This window comes from Cydia splendana, chromosome 20 (genome assembly GCF_910591565.1).
Source record: "Cydia splendana chromosome 20, ilCydSple1.2, whole genome shotgun sequence".
Lineage (NCBI taxonomy): Eukaryota > Metazoa > Arthropoda > Insecta > Lepidoptera > Tortricidae > Cydia > Cydia splendana.
Genome location: NC_085979.1, coordinates 14,663,655 through 14,680,179, shown reverse-complemented (window position 1 = coordinate 14,680,179; position 16,525 = coordinate 14,663,655). Strand labels below are relative to the sequence as shown.

General features: G+C 38.0%; 1 protein-coding gene across 1 annotated transcript in view; it reads right to left on the bottom strand.

The window, feature by feature from the left end:
- Nucleotides 1–16,525, bottom strand: part of LOC134800522 (uncharacterized) — a 111,031-nt gene that overhangs the window by 84,143 nt on the left and 10,363 nt on the right. The gene's annotated exons all lie outside the window — the stretch shown is intronic.

Below are 16,525 nucleotides of genomic sequence, written 5' to 3'. Positions count from 1 at the left end.
CCTTTCTTTTATATCGTATAACGTATCTCTTCCTAACCGTTGCGCAACTACATGCGGGTTATTCCCACTAGTTACCACCAAGTTGTTACCAGTGGTAACTACTGGGAATTTTTTTCCCACCTTTTACCACTGGTACCATAAAAATTCCCAGTAGTTACCACCAACTCGGTTTAGTGGTAACTACTGGGAATTTTTATTCCCAGTAGTTACCACCAAAATTTTGTTAGAGTTAAATACTAATAAAAACACTATAAATAGTGTAGTATAAATGTATAGAGTAATTTAATAAATAATTATAAGTCGATTAGTGTTTTAGTAAACTCCCTTAAAAGTGACCAAAAATATTGAAACAGCTTAACCTGTACTAGTACAAAAACTATGATATATGTACTTAAGGATAAATTTAATAATCCATTTAGATGATTTTTCAAGTGATTTTATTAGGTAATTCATAATAACTCTATTTATACTATTCATACCTACTGTTTTTATTAGTATTTAACTCTAACAAAGTTTTAGTGGTAACTACTGGGAATAAAAATTCCCAGTAGTTACCACTAAACCGAGTTGGCGGTAACTACTGGGAATTTTTATTCCCAGTAGTTACCAGTGGTAAAAGGTGGGAAAAAAATTCCCAGTAGTTACCACTGGTAAAAACTTGGTGGTAACTAGTGGGAATAACCCCTACATGCTGGATGATTAAGCGTTCAAAAGGCAATTAGGTTCTCCGGTCGTATACAGTATGTCTCCCACCATGGGGCTTTAAATACAGGGCTAGATTCTACAGCTACTTTTAAATACTATGGGACCAACCCCGAAATCGCGAAATTTTGTCTGACTTTTCTTGATAGACAACCAGACTTGAAATTAAAACAATCTTACAAGATTTTGTGCTGTTATAGAGATTATACCTAATATACATACTGAACTGAAGTGGGTGTTAAAGTACATAAGTATTTTCACGTGAAAAGCTTGTCTTTTAACTCAGCAGTGGAAAAGTAGAGGAAGGGTATATGGTTATCCAAAGATTCAATAACCACATACATAGACTAATAAATTAGGTGTATTTTCTTTTCTGTATTTACGATAGTGAAGTTCTTAATATATGTAAAGAATTCAACCCTATACAGATGTTGTTCTTCATGGTTACTTATGGAGCTGACTATACAAACAAATTAGTTAGTTAATTTAATTTATACAGTAAAGTCTACGATAATCAACGAATACGACCTAGTAATAAATTTACTTTTTTTCTAATTAGCTACTCTGAGAAGCGGTCTTCTAACTGCCGTAAAGGATCATAAAAGGAGTACAACCACTAAATAACCTAGGCCGCCTCGCTAGTACCATCGGTATTCCTTTATAATTGTTTTTTAATGTATTTTTAATGCCGACAGCCATTAACCATAAAACCGAACGATACGACATGTGCATGCAACTCTTAAACGGCATGTAAAATAGTAAAATAAAGGGTAATACAAAATCACAAACGTAAAAGGTTTTATGAAGCAAAACAACGCTTTTGTACGAGTCGAGCCGGCTCGATACACAACGCACAGGGAACGCAGCACGTCGACATCAAAGATGTTTACATTTTTCGCCTTATTATAAGGGAGTAAGGTGCAAAAGTGTAAACATATCTTTGACGTCGACTCGACTGTACCTACAGTCTAAAGTCCGTCTAAGCTAATTTTGCACTGTCTTGAATAGAGCAAAGAGAGCGAGTATCATTATAAACGTCATATTTTCAGAGTAATTTGACATTAACATTAATGATGGCATTCCACAATTTGTCATTGATTGCAAATGCCATGTAGAGTTATCCCTTCCGACTCTATTTAGTACGCGTTTTGTTATTTAGGATGGCTTTTCAATTGCCAGAAAGAACGCCTAATGTTTATGTTATATTTAATAGTACATTGTGCGACGTGGGGGGTAAGTGGAATATTGTACGAGAGTCTATTATATTCACGACAGCCGTAGGCGAAGACTCGAGTAACAATATTCGATGAAAAATTATAAACATAGAGACGAGGTAAAAGTATAAAGAGTATTACTTCTTACCACGTAAAATTAGTTATGCAAAACGTTCTGACCGCGTCGTAATAGTACTAAACAACAATTTATTAATTCGAATGGGAGCAAATTTGTCTTTCGATATCAAACCTGTTTAGTTAATCTGAATCTGACACAATTCAAGGTGAAACATCGATCATTAATAATATGCTGTGGTATAAGTAGAAGTAGTCCAAATTATATATGAGCACCGGCACATACATCATTAGGCAGTCAAGTGTGTTAAATGATCTAATGTTTATTACCTAAGTATGTTTGATAATGCTAAAGTTTACGATTTTCGGCGTCTTTTATATGTAAATATGTTAAATACTGGTTTCGATGAGGGAAGTAATCTACCAATTCTTTAAATTTTTTATCGCATAGGTACTAGGTAAAATTATATGAGTTACCAAGCAAACAACCTACCTAATTATAAATACAATTTGATTTACACTATAATTCCAAATCCCAAAATAGTAGGTAAATGCTTTTGTGTAAACTTATAACTATTTTTCCTTAAGTACCTTCTTCATTCTTCAGACTTATTGTAAGTAGTATGAATTGGTTAACGGATAAGACATTGTATGAGACCCTAGTAGTACCCATATTTGACAGGACGGAAGTTCACTGTTGCAATAATTAACTGGCTTACGCTTCTGTACATTATATTGTTTCTTGAGATCGCGGATCAGAAATAGGTATACAAGTACATATATAGGTCGGTATATAATAGGCGTGTTCGGTCATGAACTAATAGGTGAACGTCAATAACCGTAATACTCGTCAGTCCAAACTGAGAGCAGAGTTATTTATTTGTAAACTTGACATGTGCATTAAATTATGTGTTTCCCACATAATGATGCTTGTTATAATTATGCTAATATGGTGTCTGCTGCTAACGGTATCTACTAAATTGTGAGCGGCAATGAACCCTATTTCACCGGCTATAAGGTTTACTAATAGGTATTTTTTTATAAGTCTTAAGATAATTAAACTATGCAAGTAAGTGAGGCAGTGCATACCGGCAATTATTTTAATACGGTAGGCTAGAGAATACTGATGTTTACTAATAATAAAATTATATTTTTAGTCCACATTATAAATACATTTAAGTAAGTATAATAATTTACTAGTAAAACAAATTAAAACGGTCATTCCATTGAATCTACATTAGACCGACCGATTTTTAATGATGATACTTTGACAAACGGCAAATCTAAAGTAGGTACCTACTGTCAACAAACACCTGTCGAAAGATTCGACACCAGTTCGACCATTTAGCCAAGTATAAACTATCGTGCCAAAGTGCAGCCAAAGAGGCCAAATATTTATATCGTAACACACCTTAAAAAACACGGATGTATCCCGATATATTTAGCCACTTTGGTCACCACCTGTTTGATGCTGATTACCTAGTTTCACATGAGCAAAACTTTAAACTAATAAAATTGTGTATCCAATGAGAATATACTCTAAGAGATCAGCGCAAGAAAAACATACAAAAGTTTTGCTTCGCAGATAAATGTAACAAGTTAATGTTGGGCGCAATAATTGGGACAATAAAAGCGTTTCAATTAAGCGCAGATCGCATCGCGCGCGCGGTCCGCAGCACGCACGTGAGGTATTACTGCACTTACGCCGCCGCCGCGTTGGAACATATACCATCGGCTATCGATTACACACATTAGGATGCTAGAAAAGTGACATATGTTATCTATATATCCCTGAACGATTTGATTTTAAGGTCAATGTGGCTAATTCTGTCATAGGAACTATTCCGTCCATTAGCGTTTCGACGCTCTCTAAGCGATAATAAATTCAAATCCCTTCCACGAAGACAGACTCCCAGAAGAACACCAAAACACAACTATTAATTCTAATCATTGTTAAATTTTCCCAGTCGATTGTTTTTACTGTGAACTAAACCATCATCCTTGTCACGATCACAATAATTGACTTGAGTCACATCGTAGTAAGAATGATGTATTAATTCAAATACTTTCCAGATGTTTTCGCAAAACAAAACGCATTCAAAGATGCTGGTTCAAAATGATCAGGGCAGCGGCGGCGACTCGGTGCGTAAATCAAGCCGTCACCCCGCCGCTGCGCCCATTATTCCATTCCGCTGCTTATCTATTTAGCGCTAAAGCCTATTCCATCATAGAGCCGTAGAGTTGAAGTGGAAATATTCTACAAGTTGTCACAAAATCGGCGAAGTCACAAAACAATCTCAAAGTCTTTTAATATATCCTAGAGGACGGGAAAATGAATGATCGATCAAACAGCGCCATATCTTGGATGATTTGAATTGATTTTTGCTGCCCTTTGCAACTTTTTGCTGGCCAGCCACTCCAACTAACAGCGACGCTCGTAGTAAAATTATGGCACACTAACTAAAGGGTTTTGAGAGTAACTATAAATTTTATAATATTTGTCTTGGGCTATGTCTTAGACCATATCATGCCATGAATGATAGGAGAACGAAAACCTTGCACAGTATAGTCAGATACAAAGCGCTACCACATGCTGCGCTTCATCACCTGATACATCGTCCAAAATTAAACTCTGAGCATTGAGCATCCATCGGCATTTGTAAACAATCGCTCATTCAGTAACTGAGACACCCTGAGTGCCAATTCGAACATACACTGACATCCAATGATTTTTAAATGATGTCATTTAGATATCGTGAATTTTTTTCGCGCCAATACGCCGCACGATAATTGAATGACATTATTTAGTTGTCATTCTGATGTCAGAGTACGTTTGAATTGGCCCGTCCATATGACCGATGCCTAAGCGCAGCAAAAAGCGGTCGGGACGCGGCGCGGCGCGGCGCGGCGCGGGCGCCGATCTGCATAATGCGCGTGGTGGAATGCGCCGCGGGCAGCGTCTGCGGGGGACATATGCCGGCTGATTGTTCATCCGCACCGTCCAACGTGATAAACACGAACATCAAGTGCCTGGATTCTCGGGAAAATGTAACAGAGGACACTCCACTGATATCTGCTTGGTAAATCGTGTGCACTTGCCAAGTGGGATTTGATTAAGTGATTATATTCCATACTAATACCTACACTCTTTATTGTACACCTCGATACAGAAAACAATTCAATGAATACAGCAACTCAAGTAGAAGAAACAACAGACGGTCTTTCTAAATTTATGTCATGTCAGTAGGTGTTCCAGATGCAATGAAAGAAACCGAACCGATACCTAATTACCAATGTTTTTTGGACACCGTTTGAATGATCGCCAATAGTAAATAAATGAAATGAAAAAGTGTAAACATAGAACTAGAGGAACAAACTTTTGAAATACTAATACTCTTTTTTAAAAACAATCTTAAAATACAATTTTACAAGTGTCATATTTTACATCAAACTTTAAGTTTTCAACGATTACCTACTTAAACAATCAATTGGCCTGAGCTTCTTGCCAATTTACTTTCAAATAATTAATAAACATTGTACGACGTCCGCATCACGATAGCGGCCAGTAAAAGCCTCCTTTCTTCCCGGACTCGATAACCCAATTTCCTGCGTGACCCGCGCACGCGCCGCTAACAGCTAACAGTTCATTTACAAGCCATAAAGCCTGTAATAGAAGGAAGTAGGGTCCGTTGGTTGCCTGGTCGGGCCAACAAAGTAATACTAGGGCTGAGACCTCTAGACAACTCATAAAACAATGTTCCTGTAAATAGGAAACCTCTAACAGATACCTGTTTGTGGATAACAAAATATTTTCTGAACATTGTATAGGATTTTTAAGCGTTAAGTTAAACCGGTTATAATTTCGAGTACATTATAAACGTCATATTATCATGGAAATTTGACATTTATGATGCCATAAACACAGTTTGTCATTGAATTTTCCATGCAGAATTATCTTGGTCTAACTCTATCTCAATTTCGGAAGATTTCTAAAACAGCACATAACACATAACATTGCATAGTCACCAAAGTTACAGGTACTTATGCAAAATTTCAGCTAAACCGCATATCGAGTTAAATAAAAGATTGTGAAAAACAAATCTCAAAAATCTGTGTATAATTTTCAATAAATACATATTAATAAAATCCACAAGACCAAAACATATAAACAGAAGCCAAGTCATGAATAAACCACAAATTGGACATGGCGAAGCGAACACGAGGTGTTCTCGATGCCCGCTCCTTGTACCGATACTTATTAGTTAAAAATAACCGTAGTGGTTAGCCTGTTTAGTAAAAACGTTTACGTACAACAAACACCCGGCATGTTAATGACGGTTCAAGCTCAGGTATAATAGATATAATCATACATATCATAGAGTTGCAATCGTACTAATTGCGTGGTAGAAGCTGCTCGAATAAATAGTCGTTTTTGCAGGAAAAATGCTGCGATATTCCAAAGATCTTATTTTGTGTAAGAACACAAAATAAGTTTTTGGCAAATATTTCATTTTTGGTACAAGCTTTTATCGCTGACTGTACTTTTCTTACGACAGACAACTAATACTCATCGAGACAATTCTAAAAACCCCTAACACAATTAGGTTGCGTTGTTTCATCACAGAGTTCCTATGGCCACCTCCTGTCTCCATCATCAGATCAGCTCGATGGTGCCATAATATTGCATTGTCATCCGATTTATACATGCATGCAAAATTTCAGCTCAATCGGAAACCGGGAAGTGGATCAAATTTAACTTGCAAGATTCCATTACATAGTTACATACAGGTCGACCTAATAAAAGCTTGTTAAAAACGTAAAAAGACAAGAGTAAATAACACTTACCTACCAAGTTCTAACTTGTGTTTGTACAAGTATAAATTGAAATCAAGTTTTGAAACATCAAAACTCAAAAGCATAAAATTGCCTTGATAAATTGTGCACTATCCGAAACGCGTTGATGTCGTTTACTTGTCGATCCCAGTATGTTCATAAACAAAATTATTTCGCATATTATACCTGAACGGTAGCTTTTCTAAATAGACCGGGAGATAGTGACACATTTTACTGGGTCATTTGTACCAGTATGGCGGTTCGTCAGGGGTCTAAGCATGTAATGAAGGAAAGAAAATGCTATGACCATAGCGCTGGTACCGGCAGCCCAATCGCGTGGGCGTTAGTCGAACGTGTCGGATAAAATACGAGTGTCGAACGATTTGTACCACAAAAATCCTCGTATTATTCGATAGTCCATAAAAAAGAAGTAGGCGGTAGCGTAATGCCATACTTCTCCGGTGTGACTTACAGCCCGCCATACTGAGGCGAACACGTTAATTAAAAAAAAACAATTCAACCATTTGTACCAAGCTAATTTTTGCACAGGTGATCATCGTCGAGCAGCCATTCATGGACATCACCATGCCATACTTTTCGGATGGTTCCAAATGCCCGCCATACCGCCGCAAGGAAGTTAATTTTTTTTTTTTGCTAAACGATTTGTACCAGTATTGCATTTAAATTTTTGGAGAGTATTTGATAAAATGTGACCGTTATTATAATTGCCATACTTATAGTAGGGGGATAAAGTGCTGCCATACTTGAAAAACTTATTTAATCGACACGTTTCAAAAATACGACTATGTATACGTAAAATAATTTTTTACAGCATGGCATCATCATATTCTGTTTGTTTGGATACAATTGTACCTAAAAAAATATATTTCAGATTATAACTACGGGGCGGACGACTGTGAGACTTAAGCCAAGACTTAAAACAAAAAACAATTTTTTGACGATTTGTACCAGTATGGCATTTGGATTTTTGGAAATTATATGATGCAATGTGACCATTATTATATTTTCCATACTTCTAATAGGGGGAAAAAGGGGCACCATACTTGAAATAAAAAAAAAATATTGTACACATTTGCCACCTCCTACAGGTATGGCATTATGAGATTTCCATTTATGATCACACAGAAAGTGTTGAAAAAAAAATTCAAGATGGTACAAATCGTTTAGCAATAAAAAAAAATTAACTCCCTTGCGGCGGTATGGCGGGCATTTGGAACCATCCGAAAAGTATGGCATGGTGATGTCCATGAATGGCTGCTCGACGATGATCACCTGTGCAAAAATTAGCTTGGTACAAATGGTTGAATTGTTTTTTTTTATTAACGTGTTCGCCTCAGTATGGCGGGCTGTAAGTCACACCGGAGAAGTATGGCATTACGCTACCGCCTACTTCTTTTTTATGGACTATCGAATAATACGAGGATTTTTGTGGTACAAATCGTTCGACACTCGTATTTTATCCGACACGTTCGACTAACGCCCACGCGATTGGGCCGCCGGTACCAGCGCTATGGTCATAGCATTTTCTTTCCTTCATTACATGCTTAGACCCCTGACGAACCGCCATACTGGTACAAATGACCCAGTAAAATGTGTCACTATCTCCCGGTCTAAAAGGCTTACAAACTTTTCAGTGTCTGATAACTAATGTGGCGTAAGGCAGCGTGTGAAAATCGATTTATACCAAACCAATAACTATAGTTCCATAAAAATCTTGTAGAAATAGTTATTTGTTTTACAAGGGGGCAAAGTTGTTCTTTAACCGCTCGTGCTAATATTGATACCCGAGCAAGCGAAAGAATCTTGAGCGTTGCGAGGATTTCAAAGCACGAGGGTTAAACTTTGACCCCGAGGTAAACACAAAATTTTTCACCACACCAACCCGAAGCAAATATTAAATGTAAAATATCAAACAAAATCTAACCAAATCTAACCAAATCTAATCCAAATGAATGTTATTAAATATTTATCATCCAAAATCAAAATTTAAAAGTCAATTCTACCAGCAAACATAAGAAAACAACTCAAAATTTGCATTTGATTACTTTGCCTGACATGTGAATAAAATGCAACTTTGCTATCAGTTTTTGAAGTGCAAAGTAAGCCTTTCCGAGCTGGTGTGGTGAAAAAGAACTTAATTCCTTTTACGTGCAAACCGCAGCAAACGCGTTTCCCATAAACAACACAATAAAGCTCCTCGTTAAAATATGGTCTATAAATTGAACCGGATAAATATTATCACAGAGACCACAGATGGCCGCGGATGCACGCAAAACGAACACAACATATTTGCCTCACGCTAAATGATGGCGGGAAAAAAAGTAACCAACAATGAACGAAAATAGAAGGGTTCAGTATAGAATTTAAATTGTTTCATCTTTCTAAGGACAATATTACACGTGGTAATACACTATAAGGTAGTCGTCAGACCCGAATAGGTCTAGAAATTTATAATTCATAGACCGTTAAAATTTTCATTTCAGACCAAAAGTACATTTCAAGCGCTATATGTTGTTGTCTCTACTTTAGGGAGACCCCCACAGCCCCACACTTAGCGTCTCCCGAGCGTCAGCGTCTAGTCAACTCTACGGCTGCTGCTCGACGCAACGTCGCAACTGCGCAGCGACGCCATTTTCCATAGCGCTGACTAGACGCTGACGCTCAAAAGACGCTAGTGTGGGGGTGGGGGAAGACAAGAGCTAGATATACCCAGAGTTTAAGAACAGGCACTAACATAAGATTCATTAAGTCCCAAAACATTAACACATCGATTAAAAGGCAAATTAGGCAAAAAGCATACCTATACATATTTGCCTAATTTGCTGGAATTATCTTATGTTAGACAGAACTAGGGAAATTTCATAATTTCCATAGTATAATATGTATGGCAAGCATTATATTTTTATAACTAGATGCCACCAGTTAGGTCTTCCTTTATTTGTGTCTACTACAAAATAAATATACGATAACTTTGTCTCTTCGTGCCTTAAGTAACGATAACGATGCGGCGAGCCATGTAAGAATAAATTTGAATGGATTTTTGTTCGTTTATTGCTATAAATATTGTACACTTGAAGAATATTCTTAATATTTATACTTGAGTATTTATTTTTCACTTATCATGCTTCTACAATTCGTCTTTGTGCGTAAAAATTGTACTTTACCGTATAAAGTGAGCATTAAGTCTAAGACTAGACAGTTAAAACCATTAGCCACCACAGGATACCAAGTTAAGTTACAAATCGATCTAATCTTTGGAATATGCCTCTCGTTTTATGATATAATTTAGTGAAGACCTACCAACGTAGCCATTATAAGTGTACCCTTTAATTTAGCAAGTCTCGTCTCGTAAAACTTTACTTGAAATCGAATAAATAAAGTGAGCAAACAAGAAATGATGACGCTCGTAAAAAAGCGTAATTAATCGCTGACTTTAATGATTGTCTCCATCGGAACATTTCTACCGCGATATACTGCGTCCGTTGGTATAATGCTATATGCAGTCAAATTGAGACAAGCCTTAACCCAAGTATGATCGTAAAGATTTTACAAGTGCAAACCAAAGAGTACAGTTATGTAAAAGCATTAAAGGAGACATTAAAAGAACTCGTATTATCAATGAATTAAAAACACAGCCAAAAAAGTTGATTTTAGTAACTTGTCACGCGGGCAACGAACTCAAAACCGGACTTTTGACACGTTTATTGTCAATAGTCACATGTATTTTTATTGAGACGCCAAAATAAAAGTATGGTAATAACGTACGTCGGTGGGACATGACTTTGTATTGGAAATATTTTAGGGTTCAGTAATTTTGACGACTCTAGTTTCTCTTCGTGTCTGTTTGTCACAAGAATATTTCTTTTTATACATTTATTTATTGATATTAAACCGTGGGAGTCGCGTCTACACCGATAAATATGAGTTTTTAGAATTTATGGTTGAGAAATTATTTATTCTGTAATTTTTTAGTGAATTAAAACATCTGAGTAACCCCAATAAGATCTAGGATATGTAGTTAAGCTGTTTTTAATAGAGTTTCTATTTAATAATACATAATGTTATCATAGTTTTCTTTTACAGCCCTTAAAAATAAAGGTACAAGTTGAAACCCGACCGCAAACTCCGTGTCGCTAACAGTAGGTAATATCGCAGCGACTCGTCGTCTGTTGCTGCTGTTTGCTGTCGGATTCCAACTTGTACCTGTAGTCGGCCGATTTGCTTTTTTCCCATTTGACAAATTCCGCTTGTCATCAACATCATTTTACACCTCGCGGTGCTACCGTTTAACGGGTGTTGGTGTTATATTCCGTCGTTATAACTGGGACGCGGTAAATTCGGCTGCTTATGATATTTACACCCAAGAACACATTTGGCAGTTCACTTTATTTACATTAACTGTGAGGAAAAATTAGCAATAAAAAGCTTGCTGCTATACACCGTGTCCCCGATCAAATTACTGCCAAGAGTTGTCAAGTAAACCGTTAAATAAGTATGAAACACCTGACGGTGTACCCAAAAATCGAATATCATACAATATTATGCAAAGTATGGTCTAGCTAGCGAATATAAATATGTACAATTGTAGATATCGTATTGTTTATAAAGTATGTTTAATGATTTTCTAAGCAGTCATTGAATTAAAAATGCGTAATTTACCAATCTCAGTATTGGATCGTTGACATCATCAAGCTAACCCGGCCAGGCCAACTTAATTGTGGTTATTAATTATTTTCCCACTGTTAACGAAGCGCGATAAACTATCTTCTTAGAAAAATGTCGCGAACTAACATAAAATTAGTAGCAGATACGACTTTATTATTTATAGAAGATTCGCGTATCTGACCCAGGTAGTCTCGGCTCTTAATTGGACGATGAAACATAAATACCGGGTGTGGCCTGTAACACGAGCAAAGAATTAAAACATAGATTGTACTCCTCAAACGGTAACACTTTTGTTCAACAACTTTTAAAAATTATGAAGTATTTAGAGTCCCTATTTTTCATACAAAATAAATATTATCTTCAATGGACGCCATCGCCACGCCATATCATTGTGATTGACGTTGCTTGTCACGCCTTAAACATAACAAAATTCGCAATACATTGCGTCCTAGAATAAACTTTAAAGTGTATTAAAAATCAAACCACAAGTTATTTTTAAAAGTCGCTGAACAAATGTTGGTCAGTATGAGGAGTACAGCCTACAGTTTAATTTTTTGCTCATGTTACAGGCCACACCCGGTATAATTGGTTAGAGAAGTCCTCGCGAAACTCTTTCGCACGGTGTTATAACAAATTGGTCGTTTATGTTATTGTGAAATATGAGTTAAAATATTATTTGTACGGTACAGTGGGTACTTACGTAAGTTTTCAATAACCATTTATTATTCAAATGTGTAAATTATTCTCTAGAATCATTAAGAGCGCTCTTACAAGAAAAGTCGAAATAATGCAAAATTGATGATACTAGTCGACGAAATTCAGGACTTTGCGCTCATTATTAGAAACAATGAGTGCTTGTTCCAGTAAAAGCGTCTTCTTATCTTTATAAATATCGTTGTAAATATTAGAAAAAGGACTTATTAAATTAGTAATGATTTTTTTTCTGATGGTCGTTTCCGAAAAACCCCGTGAAGCACTGAATGGCGAGCTCTTATTTGGAAATGTTGAGAATTTTACTCTGCTAAACCTGGCTATTTTGTATTACTAATACCCTGTACTTTAGGCATATCAAACTATATTTTTCCTACGTACCTTTGAGAAAGAGAAAATCAAAGTAAAACGAACTCGATTTTCTCTCCGAAACAAGTGTCAATTCCTACGAAAATCTACTTAATATCGAAGTCATTTTCATACTCAAGCAATCTGCAACGTTTGCTTATACTGTTGGTATACATTAGTGTTTATGAAATTCTACTATAATTTTTTGGCAATTTTTTGAAAACTACTCTATATTACCGATGACGCGCGCTGCGCCAGCTCAGTGCCGCGGCAGAGCTTGTAGAGGCAGGACGTGTGTCGGTCGGCTCCGCACATTTTCAACGGCGACGACGAGGTTTTTTATCATTGTGTGCGGCGGGCGCCGTGTAAAACGCTATACTGTGTGCGTGTAAACCGCAACGAGAGACTTTGATCCTAGCACTGTTTTTATAGTATTATAATTTATAATGGTACAGTTTAATAAACTACCGGACAGGATTAAAAATATTTGAAACGACCTGACATTCTATATGTATTTATTTGACTCAAGATAGTACTCAGGGTCTGATGATGGAGCCGGAAGGTGGTCACCGGTACCAATCAACCATGCAACTAAACCACTTCGTGTTTAGGCTCGTTTTATTCATCTCAACAAGATCTTTGACACAAGATGGTACTCAGGGTCTGATGATGGAGCCGGAAGGTGGTCACCGGTACCAATCAACCATGCAACTAAACCACTTCGTGTTTGGGCTCGTTTGATTCGGCTCAACAAGATCTTTGACTTAAGATAGTACTCAGGGTCTGATGATGGAGCCGGAAGGTGGTCACCGGTACCAATCAACCATGCAACTAAACCACTTCGTGTTTAGGCTCGTTTTATTCATCTCAACAAGATCTTTGACACAAGATGGTACTCAGGGTCTGATGATGGAGCCGGAAGGTGGTCACCGGTACCAATCAACCATGCAACTAAACCACTTCGTGTTTGGGCTCGTTTGATTCGGCTCAACAAGATCTTTGACTTAAGATAGTACTCAGGGTCTGATGATGGAGCCGGAAGGTGGTCACCGGTACCAATCAACCATGCAACTAAACCACTTCGTGTTTAGGCTCGTTTTATTCATCTCAACAAGATCTTTGACACAAGATGGTACTCAGGGTCTGATGATGGAGCCGGAAGGTGGTCACCGGTACCAATCAACCATGCAACTAAACCACTTCGTGTTTGGGCTCGTTTGATTCGGCTCAACAAGATCTTTGACTTAAGATAGTACTCAGGGTCTGATGATGGAGCCGGAAGGTGGTCACCAGTACCAATCAACAATGCAACTAAACCACTTCGTGTTTAGGCTCGTTTTATTCGTCTCAACAAGATCTTTGGCACAAGATAATACTCAGGGTCTGATGATGGAGCCGGAAGGTGGTCACCGGTACCAATCAACCATGCAACTAAACCACTTCGTGTTTAGGCTCGTTTGATTCATCTCAACAAGATCTTTGACACAAGATAGTACTCAGGGTCTGATGATGGAGCCGGAAGGTGGTCACCGGTACCAATCAACCATGCAACTAAACCACTTCGTGTTTGGGCTCGTTTGATTCGGCTCAACAAGATCTTTGACTTAAGATAGTACTCAGGGTCTGATGATGGAGCCGGAAGGTGGTCACCAGTACCAATCAACAATGCAACTAAACCACTTCGTGTTTAGGCTCGTTTTATTCGTCTCAACAAGATCTTTGACTTAAGATAGTACTCAGGGTCTGATGATGGAGCCGGAAGGTGGTCACCGGTACCAATCAACCATGCAACTAAACCACTTTGTGTTTGGGCTCGTTTGATTCGTCTCAACAAGATCTTTGGCACAAGATAATACTCAGGGTCTGATGATGGAGCCGGAAGGTGGTCACCGGTACCAATCAACCATGCAACTAAACCACTTCGTGTTTAGGCTCGTTTGATTCGTCTCAACAAGATCTTTGACACAAGATAGTACTCAGGGTCTGATGATGGAGCCGGCAGGTGGTCACCGGTACCAATCAACCATGCCACTAAACCACTTCGTGTTTAGGCTCGTTTTATTCGTTTCTATAAGATCTTTGACACAAGATAGTACTCAGGGTCTGATGTTGGAGCCGGAAGGTGGTCACCGGTACCAATCAACCATGCAACTAAACCACTTCGTGTTTAGGCTCGTTTGATTCGTCTCAACAAGACCTTGGACACAAGATAGTACTCAGGATCTGATGATGGAGCTGGAAGGTGGCCACGGGTACTACCAGTCTACCATGTAACTGAACCACTTCGTGTTTGGGCTCGTTTGATTTGTCGCAACAAGATCTTTGACACAAGGTAGTACTGAGGGTCTGATGATGGATCCGGAAGGTGGTGACCGGTACCAATCAACCATGCAACTAAACCACTTCGTGTTTGGCTTCGTTCGATTCGTCGCAACAAGATCTTTGACACAAGTTAGTACTCAGGGTCTGATGATGGAGCTGGACTGTGGCCACGGGTACCAGTCTACCATGTAACTGAACCACTTCGTGTTTGGGCTCGTTTGATTTGTCGCAACAAGATCTTTGACACAAGTTAGTACTCAGGGTCTGATGATGGAGCTGGACTGTGGCCACGGGTACCAGTCTACCATGTAACTGAACCACTTCGTGTTTGGGCTCGTTTGATTCGTCGCAATAAGATGTTTGACATAAGATACTACTCAGGGTCTGATGATGGAGCTGATGATGATAGACAGGTACCCGTCGCCACCTTCGCGCTCCATCGTCAGACCCTGAGTACTACCTTGTGTCAAAGATCTTGTTGAGATGAATAAAACGTGCCTAAACACGAAGTGGTTTAGTTGTCATCAGATCCTCAGTACCAGTTCGTTTTTAAACCCTCGTTGATACAAACTTTACAACCTATAGGTACCAAATGCAATGACGAAACATGTAAATAAGCGAGTAGGTACCTATAATTTCTTTCGAGTAATATACCTTCATAAGTACGAGTATGGGGCTATTCATAAATTACGTCGTTTCAAATGGGAGGAGTGGGGGGGGGGGGGTCAGGACATCGGATGATGGTAACATGACGTAGGAGGAAACAGATTCATCCGAAGCTTGATTTTTGGATGATTTGAGGGGTAGGGGGGGGGGGGGGGGGTCAAAAATCGTCAAAAATAGATGACGTAATTTATGAACAGCCCCTATGTACATTTGCACTGCATTTAGTATTTTCGTACTTACCAAATAACAGTTTTAGAACTTTAAAAGTTAAGTACAGTTAGTGTTGTTATGGTTGATTTCAATATGCTTCGCGAAGGATCAAGAATGTTTAATCCATCATTGTAGTGCGAGTGTGGTAGAAGGGATCGGCATACTGAGCTCGCACGGCCTGCCGCAGCGCGTAAAATACCTAAACTCGCTCAACGCCGAAATGTAATAGCGCTCTTAAATAAGAGCCAAGGCGCCAGTCGCAGTCGTACCTACTAATATTATAATGCGAAAGTCTGTCTGTTAGGTACCTCTTCAACTTAACGCTTAAATTGTTGAACCGACTGAAATGTACTGAAGTAAATATGAAGAAAATGAAAAATTGATTTATTGACCCAAAAAAAAAAACATAATAATAACAGCATAGATAGGTACCTTCAGATCCACAGCGCAAGCTTCGTCATCATACAGATAGCTCATCCACCTAAGTATATAATATGAAGATAGTTTGAAGTCTGGAGAAGGAATAGGAGGATAAATAAGGATGGTTTTTATCATCCTTCATCATAATTCCACACAGACAAACTCGCGGGCAGAAACTAGTTCAATATAATTGAAAATGTGTCAGTGTAAACAGTGTAAACTCTCTTAAACTAACAAACAAAGACATTTTATTAACCAATTCCCGAAAAAGAAGAGGTGCGTAATTCATCTGTATTTTAACTTTCCTTTATTAAATCGTTAACTGTAACAAAAACAAA